The 12,353-nt window shown below is 39.5% G+C and overlaps 1 long non-coding RNA gene across 2 annotated transcripts in view; it reads left to right on the plus strand.

Annotated features, from left to right (window-relative positions):
- Positions 1-311: 311 nt before the first annotated feature.
- LOC137151888 (uncharacterized) overlaps positions 312-12,353 on the plus strand; it is a 36,524-nt gene continuing 24,482 nt past the window's right edge. For both annotated transcript variants that reach the window (XR_010919395.1, XR_010919396.1), the window contains exon 1: positions 312-943. This is a non-coding gene — a long non-coding RNA (uncharacterized lncRNA). The remainder of the gene's footprint in view (positions 944-12,353) is intronic.

Here is a 12,353-nt window from a genome sequence, read left to right on the forward strand (position 1 = left end):
CCTTATACACACAAAGTGGGGAAAATTTCCACTCCCCTCCCCCCAAAAATATTGTTTGAACATTGTCACAATCGGAAAACAGGTCCAAAAAAATAAACAAAACAAATCCTGACATGAGAGGTGAAGGTGTGCTTGATATTAACCCAAGAGATTAAGTAATTATCTGTTTCACCATGTTCTCACTGTGATGGGTTTACAGAGCTCACACTAGCCAGTAAGAGGTTAATGAAAGACTGCCCAGCTACACCTGCAAAAGCTGTCAAGCCTGGAGAAAAGGGGGAAGGCTCAGTGGGAGCTGATTGGGAGAAGGAGTTTGCTCCTGGAAAGAAAGGCTGGTTGGAGCTGGGGCCTAGCTGGAGACTATCTGAGAGAAGGCCTGTCTGAGGCCAGGAGTTTCCTAGGTGCTGTTAGAGGCCAGACACTCCTGAGGGAAGGTGGGCCTGCTATGGTACTCTGTACACTTGCTTTGATATCTGTGACTAATCTGTTTTCCCATTTTTGAAGCTGTGGAGTTGTGAGCCCAGAAAGAGGATGTAACAAAGGCCTAGAGACAGTCTGAGATAGGAAGCTGCCCAGGAAACAGGGCATCAGAGTAGACAGACTTTAGCTGCTCACTATAAGGTCTCTGGGCTGCAGCCCCTCAATAGAGGAAGGGGCCTGAGTTCCTCTATGGGCCCACTGATGAAGGTGGCATGAAGACCTCCAGAGACAAGGGGTGAAAGGACTACTGAGTTTGGATTTGCCTGAAGACTTTGCATGAGGCTGCTGGACTTTTGTGTTGTTGGATTCTCTTATCCTGGAAGGGGTTGGACTATCCATCACCTGGCTGGAGGGCTGAGTCAGGAGAAGATATAGACCAGTGCAAGGTTGGAGTATCTGTTGGCAGGGAGCACCAGAGAGACACTGCTCTGCCCTGCCCAGCTGTGAGGGGGCATGCTGGCTGGTGAGTTGCACTTCTACACTCAGATACAGCATTATATAATTGGCCATATGCCTTGCATTGAGACATCAGGCATGGGCAGGATATTAGATTTGATGTACATTGATCGGGGTGGAAAATCTTGTGGGTGAAATCCTGGCCCCACTGACTCCATTGAGGGTGAAATCCCTGCTCATGTCTTTGAGATTCATAACATAAATGGGTTAGGTCACCTTTCTGTTAAATTAGGGGAAAGGTACAGTATTCACATTCAGGGAAACTTGTTTAGCTTAGCCAAATGCCTGTTCTTCTTGATGTACTTTTTATTTAGTATTTGCTATTTGAAGTTGATTACCTAAGTCTTTTGCTTCTGGACAATTGAATGATTGAAACTTTAATGAGAATGGCAATTAGCAAATGACAAATAATGTGCTTCCAGTGTGAATTTACAAAGCTTTTGATTGATGAACATTTCAATGAATGATCTAAATATCTTCAAATAAGTAGGATAACATTCTGAATAGCAGTGAATTCTGGCGAGGCTGTTTATTCCATGAATCTAGTTCTTGTTACTGAACCAGCTCTGATACTTGGCTGCATACCTGCAAGTTTGTCTTGTCTTTTGTCAGTTCCCTGCAATCCTGTATTCCTGTTCTGTGGCTGCTTTTTGGTTGTTTAAACCCATTTTCCCCCTGTATGTGTTCCAGTTGTGGGTTTTTATTCAAATGATCTCAAGTTTCATGTAGATTTTTTTCATGTAGATTGTATTGATGCCTAATGAGTTAATTATTTGGGGTAAAATGTTCAGACATGCCTAAGTCTCACTTTCAAAAGTTACTTAAGTATGTATTTGCCTAAGTTTCACTGACAGTCAATGACCTTAGGCACTTCTGACAATTACCTTTGCCCTTAATTGATGTGCTGGGAGAGCATAGTGAATCCACTCACTTTTCTGTGTGTGGTTTATTGACAAGTGTATACATGCTTCAGCAAGGGTATAATAGCATAAACAATTACTTTATCGTTCAGATGTGGAACTGCAGCAAAACAGCTTCAGGTTTGTGTTCCAAAAAAACTCCTTCTCCTCAGACAAAGCTTTCAGCTCTGTGGGTCTTTCATAAAGCCACCTATTCCCAAATAACCCTCACCACACTTTCCTCCCCAAATGTACTTGGCCACATGGTTTTGGATGTTGGGCAAGTCAATTGGCCCAATGTTCCACAACCCAAAAGGAGCCTCCTAGAGTTCTGTAGTATATGAAAAGTTTACCTTCGCCATTATCTTCCCCACTGCTGTTCCGTGTTACTGTGACCTCCTAGAAACAAAGCAGTAAGTCTCCCTATTGAAGTATAATACTGAGTTTTTAAATCACATGTTAGTGTTGGACACATAGGACTTCAGGAGCTTAGTGAGCACTATCCCAGTATGCAAGAGTAAAACTTGGGATTGAATCTCCTCAGTGGATCTTACTATCTGGCCCTTTTACCATGGTTACTAGCATCTGAGAGGAACTGAATGCCAAAAAATTCACAATAGGCTGACTCAGTCTGGCTGGAAACCCCCTTTACTACTCTGACTTCCTGGAAAGGCTGTCCCTGTTCCAAGCAAACAAAGCCACACTGCTACATGGTATGGGCCTTTGTGTTAATACGCCAGTTGAAAGAACATAGAACCAAGAACTGAGTGAAATTGCAGATGTCTTAGTATGATTAGGCAGTTTTCTTGGTAGCACTCCCCCAAGATCCCTTTTACAGCCTATAGGCCTACAAAGGAAGGAATCCTTATGCTAAAGGTTCAAATCTGTTGTTTCAAACATTTAAAATTTGGAAAACTATTAAGGAAACAAACTAAGAGGGGAGAACCTACAGGAGCAGAAAATGGGAAATTTCCCATTGGGAAACTAATCCCCTCTTCTTCCCCCCGTCCCCCCCCCCCCTTTTTTTTTTAAATATAAAAAAATCTTCTTATCCCCCCTTTGACTCATAATTTTTTTCAGTTGGGAAAAAGGTGAAACAAAGTACAGTATCTCCTTTTTTTTTTTTTTTTTTTTTTTAAATTACATACTTAAGTGAGTGTCACTATTAAATGGTGAAGAGTAATGCTTTTTTAAGTGAGTGCTGCTTTTTCTCAGTTTAAAAAAAAAAAAATACTTTCCCCACTTCACCAGAAGGAGGTGGGAATTAAGTTAGTGAGGCTGGACACTTTTTTTGCAATTTCAAAAAAAAAATTTTTTTTTAATTGGAAAAAAATAAATGTATAAAGCCAATTTTTGGCTAAACACATTAACTGAAATTTTTCAGCCTTTTTTTTTTTTTCACCTTTTTTTTTTTTTTTTTTAAAGAATATAAACTACTACAGATTGTGTATGGTATAAAGGGAAATCCCTTCTGTACTTACTACATGCACAACTGAGTTTCTTGAAAGGCAGCTTTGTTCATAATGCCATCTAGAGTCACTTTCATATGGCATAGTGTGTAATCCACTATGCTAGATCTGAAAATCACCTACTCCTCATCAGCCAGGTCTCAATGTGCCCTTTAGAAGAGGGTCATCCTGATTTTGGCTGATATCCCCCAATTTCACCAGTCTATGCTGACTGACATACGTGGCATGATACTGGCTCAGCCTCCTCCCTTAACTATGCAAGTTATCATGGCATCAGTGGCTTGTGGTTGATGGTACTGGCAGACAAATCACAGATACAAAAGCAGACCATGAAGGCTGTGTTACAGTAGCCATGAAATAAGATGGCAACGACCCAGCAGACACAGTGGTGGTGTTTATAGGTCTTTGTGTCTCTAGGAATGGAAGCAGATAAAGAAATTTCAGACTGTATATCACCTGTTCATCTTGTATCTGAAGTCTCTGGAACGCTCACAGCCAGTTCTTCACTCTGCAGCTATTCTCTTATATTGCAGACATCAAAACTCCGCCTTTTGTTGAGGCTGGGCTAACCATTCATGACAATCAACTGCAGATAGGCTGCTGTGCAATGTCCATGCTGACAATTCAGGATTCTGTTCCAGGGTCCCAGCAAGCCATCGCAGACTAGCTGATTCTGGACTCCTAAGTATCTCGGTTGGAGTTGCTGAGCCTGCTTCCTTCCTTGCCCATCACCAAACACACAATCCAATTCTCCTTGTCCACTAGTGCCCTTCATCCATCAGTAAGCCAATGGGAACCTGCTTTCAGCAGGCAGCGACATTATATGGCAGCCATATACTCAGAAGGACCCCGTGCCAGTGAACTTTCTAACATGTTGATTGTGGCACCACTAATGACAGAAAATAATGACTATTAATAGACTGTATTTGTATAATGGTAGCACCCAAAGACCTCGTACAAGCTCAGGTCCCCAGTGTGCCAGGCATGGTATGAGAGGGTCCCTAACCCAACAAGCTTCCAATTCAATTTAGAGATCTGACAAATGAAGGACAAACATTAGGAGGGCAACAGGAGTGAGGATGAAGGCAACAGTAATAAGTTAACGTTGTTTCGAAGTCCAGATATGTGCACAAACTTGATGGTTCCCTTAGGAAAGAATAAATAGCTTGCTAGATGAGGAAGCCTACTGCTTCCACACATTAGCCCCAAATTAAGGTAATTCCCACAGTAGCAGTGCATTATAAACTAATAATGCCTGTGGACAATAGATACTAGCCTAGGAATAAACCAGAAATATGTCATTACTGATGTGGAGCCCTAAATCTAAACTGGACAAAAGAGATTAAAGGAATACAGTCATAAATATATATCATAATATAGATATATTAGCTACATGGAGTTAACTTTAATACATGCTCTTGCCACAAAATCCTATAAGCAGAATGTTAAGTGCATGATAAACACATGTTCGCCACTAGAATTTGTCAGATATATTTTCCTATTTTGTTCATAACAGCTATGCTCTGACTCTTACCATAAAATAATTGCTGGAGAGTATTCAAAGTGTTCAATGAAGCTTTTTCACAAAGATTTTTAAAAAAAATCTTTTACCAGTTTTTATTTACACTATATGCAAATAAACAGGACAAACTGCCCTTTATGCTGTGGTTTCTGAAAATATTGCTATACTGTGCATGGTTAAAATATAATTCCAATGCATATCAGATTCTCCAACTCCTTGTTTTGAAGACTGTTTCTCCAAAAGCATGTAAGCTATGCCTGGGTATCATTTTAAGTTATAAAATACCATCCAATAGTCATTTACCAACTGACACCAAAGGTATCTGCATTAGAAACACTTCAGGAATGCCCCATAACGTCACTTTCTACCATTACAACATTCTGATTCTCCCCTGAGAATTGAATTTCTAATGTAGATATTCACTAAAGTTTCCTTATCAAAAGATCTTCTAGAGAAAGAGAGACAGAGTGCTGTTTCCTTTTTGGAGCTCTGCTGCTTCCACTCCTCAGCACTTGCAGACACAGTACTGAACAGTCAGATACGCTGAGACACAGAAATTTTAATTTTTGATCAAAGAGACTAAAGCTTGTTGATCAACACACAAACCAAGAGATCTGTCTTAGACAAGAAAGGAGAGCAGGGATCTAGAGGGCAACATGAATATCTTATTTGAATAAGAAGCATAGCCTGCTTACGCTGAGAGCAGCTTTCTCACACTCCCCCTCCTAATGCAAAACCTGCTGTCTTTAAAGGGAAGATGTTCCCCATAAGGCTTTGCTAAAAGGGGAAGTGGAGGAGGGGAATTCCTCTTATAGCATCGCTGCAGGAGTCTAATAACCTTAACTGACCTCAGGTGTCACTGTTCCATCTCCGCATCTCATCTTTAGCTCATTTTGCAAGAGCTACTTAACCTAATTACTGAGAAAAGACTGCTCAAGACAGTGTGACTAGTAACAAGGGAAGGAAACAAAGCCAAACATGCTTTTGTCATGTGCTCTCATGCAGGATTTTAAATGATTAAAATGCCATATTGATTTAAAAATGGAAACTATATACATAACAGCAAACTAGGGAACAAGCAACAAAATGCATGCACAGGTTCTCTCTTCTAGGGCCCTAATTCAGGAAAGGATCTCCATTGAGGGAAGGACTTAAATATGAGCTTAAGTACTCTGCTGAATAGGAATGGACTGATGTTCAAATGGTTTCCTGAATTGGGAGCTAGAAAAACGAAGTCTTAGAGTAGTATCCCACATCACCTTCACAGCATCTCCCAAGAAATATCCAGTACTGCTTACTAGCGGCTTCTGTGTGTTCCTTTCTATAAGAGAGAAAATCTTCCAATGCACAGGCACCTATTCAATTTTGACATAAGTCTATTATAAATCAGTTGCACATAGCAAGTAATTTCTGTTGGGTCAGCATACCTGTCTTTTTATAAGTGTGCCATGAGAGCTTTTCCACCTTCTAAGAATCCATCTCCTTGCACAATCAAGTGCACTTGCCAATCCATTTCTTTAAGTGGCATTGACATTCCACATATCAAAGGAAAAATTATGTAGCTCATAAAGTTTGGCGTCAAGAGGCAATGTCTGATTCCATATCCCTTCTATAGACTACACACCCAGGCTATGAAAATGATTAGCGGAACAGAAAGGTTTTCTTGTGCGGAGACCCTGGTAAGATTAGGACTGTTTAGAGAAACGGAGGATATTAAAGCTAAGTAAAATAATGAATGGCACTGAGAGGATCACCTGGGTGTGCTTATTTAACCTCTCTCATAACACAAGAACAAGGGAACATTCAATTAAATAAACCAGATGAAAGGAGCTCTAGTTTTTACACAATGTATAGTTGACTTATGGAATTCGCTGCCTCAAGATATTATTGAGGTAATGAGCAGAGAGGATTTTTAAAAGGGCTAGACACTTACACAGAACATCTCTGATTACATGAGAAAATATTAAAACCAATTAAAAGGACACATTCCTTCATGCGTCGGGATATTAGGAAACAGCTAACTTCCTGGGGTTAGGAAGAAGTTTCTTCAATGGACAGGTTAATACATAACTGTCCACTGTGGAACTTCTTGCACATTCCTCTGAAGCATCTGGGTTTTACCACTCTTGGGGAGAGAATGGTGGACTGTCATAGGTAGACCACAGGTCAGAGCTGGAATCATAAGGCCCATGTTTTATTTACTGTAATCAAAAACTTCTTCTAACAGGGGATTGTCAAATAATGGCTCAAACTATCTCAATGTTATTATCTAGTAGGCACATTTAAACAAGTGCACAGGAATCCAAAAAAGTGTAAATGTTCTTTCATTTTAAACTTACTAATAGAGCTTTGTATGATAGTCCAATACATTGTTTCTTATAAAAGCATATATGTGTCTATAAAAATACACACACACAGAGCTTGCCCTAGACCAAATGGTGCCCCAGATGAGGAACATCTTCGGTGCCCATCCCCCTCTATTTTATATTATGGTGTAGATAGGGGTTCGATGGATACCTCTGGCATCTCATTAAATACGTCCTTTATTAGTCGCTACTTACACTCTTCAAATCTTAAAACACAAGTGCACTTTCACAATTACACAGTAAAACAAGGTTTACAATATCACAGCTGGGCTCTAACTTCACTTCAGTTTGTTCTTTTATCTCACTGACCTTATCTACTGGCAAGGACATGGCTGACAACATTCTAGGCCGTTCAAAGAAACTGTAGTTCTCAAAGTCTGGAAGGTTCCACGAAATTCTACAAAGGTCCAGAACATTCTTGCAAGTTAGTGAAAAATGAATCCACATACGGAACACCTGTGTGAAACATTTTACTTCAAACATTCTAATTTCCCTTTTGTCGCTAACAATAAAAACAGCACCCCACACCCAGTGCCCCCCAATCTTGGTACCCCACATAGTCGCCTGGATCGCCCGCCCCTAAATCCAGTTCTGCGCACACATGCCCTTGCATTCCTGTTCCTTGCTGAGAAACTGAAATGCACAAGGTAGAATAAAATAACCCAAATAACATTGCATACAATTTTGAAACTAGATGAGAAGAGGAGGAATGTGTTCCTATTGAAAGAGCTATAGGTAATAGCTCTGGGGCAAAATCTTGGCCTCAGTGAAGTTAGTGACAAAACTCATGCTGACTTCAGTGGGGCCAGGATTTCATCCCTGGCATTTTAGGCAAGCAGGAATGCACATAGCTTGATATTACTTGAAATCTCAGTTGTTGATTGCTTCCCAATATAAAACATTTTGCAAGGAATGCTGCTAAGGCCCCAGGTATAAATTCCCAAGAGGAAGATTATCCCTGCCAATTCCCATTCCTTCCAACAAAAATAACTTGATTTTTTTATTTTAGCATTGTTCGTTATAAATGATGATTTAATTCTGATCTATTTATGTGCCATTACACAAATGCCCTTCTTATACTATAAATCTGTGTATGTGAGCATTTTCATTGGTGAAGGTAGGGCAGGACTGCACTGGAAAATATACCATTTCTAGAGTTCCTGAGTACAAAAATGGTTCAGTAGCTCTCAGAATTCCTTGAGTCTATTATGAATGGCCATTTGCAATACAATATAGTCCTGTGTTTGGAAGTTCTGAGCCACCTTTTGTTTCATTAAACTCTTGGGGTTTTTCCCTTCCTATTGAACTCATACACAAACTTCTTTTGAATTAAGGGGGTGGAATTTTCATGGCAGCATACTGAATAAATCAGTTGCAGAACTTGCTATTATTTTGCCAGTATATCTTTTGCCCACAAAGAGTATATTCAATAACTAAACTGACACTAAAATATGGGAGACAGGGTGGTTTTGCAGGTAGGAGACTGCATTGAATTGGGACTTGGGAGATCTGGATTCAATTCCTGGTTTTGCTACAGATTTCCTGTGTGACTTTGGAAAGCCACTTAAGCCCTCTATGCCTCAGTTCCCCACCTGTAAGATGAGGATAATATACTTTTCTCCCATCCTTTGTCTTATCTCTTTAGATCAACTCTTTGAGGTAGGGGCTGCCTCTTACTGTGCTTGTGCAATATCTAGCACAACTGGGCATCGGTTTCAGTTGTGGCTTCTAGGTACTACTCTAATACTAACAATAGCAGGTCTGATTGTGTCCCAGTGTAAAGTGGGAAAAGACAGAACAACTGTATAAATTATTATCTTGAGAGTCCTGATCATGCCAGAGTATGCCTAACAAGGAGATTTGACTGTTTTCCTGAATAATTGCCAACCAACGTATCTACTCTTAGGAAGTTGTATAGTCCTTGCCTTAGGATGTCATCACCTCCACAACACATTCTCTGGTTCAGTCCAGACCCCTACTTGGGGTATGTAAATCACTGATGTGTACAATAGGAATTTTATGAAAACATTGACTTGCCGAAGTATTTTGGGAATTTAATTCACTCAAGATCAACCTCTATTCTGAATACTCCAAGCCTATTAAAACTCAAAGCACTATAATGGTAAAAGTGGAATTGAAAAGTAAAGATAGGAACTGGAGAGAAACAGTCAAATGAGAAAGATTCCCATTCAGTTACATCAGATGAAGGCAGACCATTAAATACTGACAAATTTTATAAGTGCTAGAAGTCTAAATACTAAGATGGGTGAACTTGAGTGCCTAGTATTAAATGAGGATATTGATATAAAAGGCATGACAGAAACTTGGTGGAATGATGACAATCAATGGGACACTGTAATACCAAAGTACAAAATATATAGGAATGACAGAATAGGTCATGCTGGTGGGGAAGTGGCACTATATGTGAAAGAAAGCTTAGAGTCAAATATATTAAAAATCTTAAATGAATCAAACTCTGCCATAGAATCTCTATGGATAGAAATTATATGCTGGAATAATAAGAGTATAGCCATAGGAACTGACCTCCTGACCAGAATGGTGATGGTGATTGTGAAATATTCAGGGAGATTAGAAAGGCCATAAAAATAGAAAACTCAATAATAACGGGGGATTTGAATTATCCCCATATTGACTGGGTACATGTCACCTGAGGAGGAAATGCAGAAATAAAGTTTCTAGATACCATTAATGACTGCTTCCTGGAGCAGCTAGTCCTGGAACCCACAAGGGGAGAGGCAATTCCTGTGTGCCACTCAAGATCTGGTCAAAGAGGTGAACATAGCTGAACCACTTGGTAATAACGACCATAATAGAATTAAATTTAACATCCTCCATAAACAAAAAAAAAAAGCCCATCACAGTAGCATTTAACTTCAAAAAGAGAAACTACACAAAACTGAGGAAGCTAATTAAATGGAAATTAAAAGGAACAAGCTGCATGGGAATTTATTAAAAACAGCATAAAAGAGGCTCAAATTAAACACATACCCCAAATTACAAAGAGTAGTAAGAAGACCAAAAAAATCCCACCATGGCTAAACAACAGAGTAAAAAAAGCGGTTAGAAGCAAAATGACATCCTTTAAAAATTGGAAATCAAATTCTGCTGATGAAAATTAGAAAGGAGCATAAACTCTGGAAGTCAAGCATAAGAGTATAATTAGTCAGACCAAAAAAAAATCTGAAGAGTAACCAGCAAAGAATCAAAAATTAACAGCAAAAAATGTTAAGTACATCAGAAGCAGGAAGCCCACCAAACAATCATTGGGGTCACCGGATGATTGATGTGCTAAAAGAGCACTCAAGGAAGACAAGGCCATTGTGGAGAAGCTAAATGAATTCTTAGCATCAGCCTCCACTGCACAAGATGTGAGGGAGATTGCCTCACCTAAGTTATTCTTTTTAGGTGACAAATTCTGAGGAACTGTCCAAGATTGACGTGTCAGCAGAGGAGGTTTTGGAACAAATCCATAAATTAAACAGTAATAAATTACCAGGGACCAGATTATATTCACCTAAGAGTTCTAAAGGAAGTCAAATATGAAATTGCAGTACTACTAACTGTTTTATGTAACCTTTCACTTAGAGCAGTTTCTTCACTTCGATCTTTCTTTCACTTAGATCACCCTTCAGATGACAGGAGGGTAGCTAATGTGATGCCAATTTTTAAAAAAGGCTCCAGGGGCCATCCTGGCAATTGCAGCCCAGTAAGCCTAACTTCAGTATCAGGTCAATTGCTTGACACTATAGTAAAGAACAGAATTATCAGACACATGGATGAACATGATTTGCTGGGGAAAAGTCAGCATAGCTTTTGTACAGGGAAACCATGCCTCACCAATCTATTAGAATTCTTTGACGGGGTCAACAAACTTGTGGACAAGGGTGATCCAGTGAATATAGTGTACTTGGACTTTCAGGAATTCTTTGACAAGGTCCCACACCAAAGACTCTTAAGGAAACTAAGTCACGGGATAAGATGGAAGATCTTCTCCCAGATCAGTAACTAGTTAAAAGATAGGAAACAAAGGGGAAGAATAAAAGGTCATTTTTCAGAATGGAGAGAGTGGTGTCCTCCAAGATTCTGTACTGGGACCAGTGCTGTTCAACATATTCATAAATAATCTGAAAAAAGCGGTAAACAGTGATATGGCAAAGTTTGCAGATGATACAAAATTACTCAAGACAGTTAAGTTCAAAGCTGACTAACGAGTTGCAAAGGAATCTGACAAAACTGGTTGACTAGGCAACAAGATGGCGGATGAAATTCAATGTTGATCAATACAAAGCAATACACATTGGAAAACATAATCCCAACTATCCATAGAAAATGATGGGGTCTAAATTGTCTATTACCATTCACGAAAGAGACCTTGGGATCATTGTAAATAGTTCTCTGAAAACATCTGTTCAATGTGCAGTGGCAGTGAAAAAGGCTAATAAAATGTTAGGAACCATTAGGAAAGGGATAGATAATAAGACAGAAAATAACCATAATGCCACTATATAAATTCATGGTACACCTTCACCTGGAATACTACATGCAGTTCTGTTTGCCCCATCTCAAAAAAAGATATATTAGAAATAGAAAAGACCATAAAAATGATTAAAGGTATGGAACAACTTCCAGATGACAAAAGATTAAAGACTGGAACTATTCAGCTTGGGGAAAAAATGCCTAAGTGGGATATGATAGAGGTCTATAAAACTATGGATGATATAGAGAAAGTGAAGAAGAAAGTGTTATTTAGCCATTCATATAGGCAGCATGTTTAAAACAAACAAAAGGAAGTACTGCTTCACACAATGCACAGTCTACCTGTGGAACTCCTTGCCAGAGAATGTTGTGAAGGTCAAAACTATAGTGGGGTTCAAAAAAGAATTAGATAAGTTCATGGAGGATAGGTCCATCAATGACTATTAGCCAGAATAGTCAAGGATGCAACCCCTAGGCCTCTGACTGCCAGATACTGTGACAGGACAATAGGGGAGGTTGGCTTGATGATTACTCTTTTCTGTTCATTCCTTTTGAAGCATCTGGCATTGGCCACTGTTGGGAGACAGCACTGGGCTAGATGGACCATTGGTCTGACCCAGTATGGCCATTCCTACGTAGGTCTCAGTGCAGTGTTTTTGTACCA

This window comes from Emydura macquarii, unplaced genomic scaffold (assembly GCF_026122565.2).
Source record: "Emydura macquarii macquarii isolate MOO-44397 ecotype Brisbane River unplaced genomic scaffold, CSIRO-AGI_Emac_v2 contig_1119, whole genome shotgun sequence".
NCBI classification, from domain to species: Eukaryota; Metazoa; Chordata; order Testudines; family Chelidae; genus Emydura; species Emydura macquarii.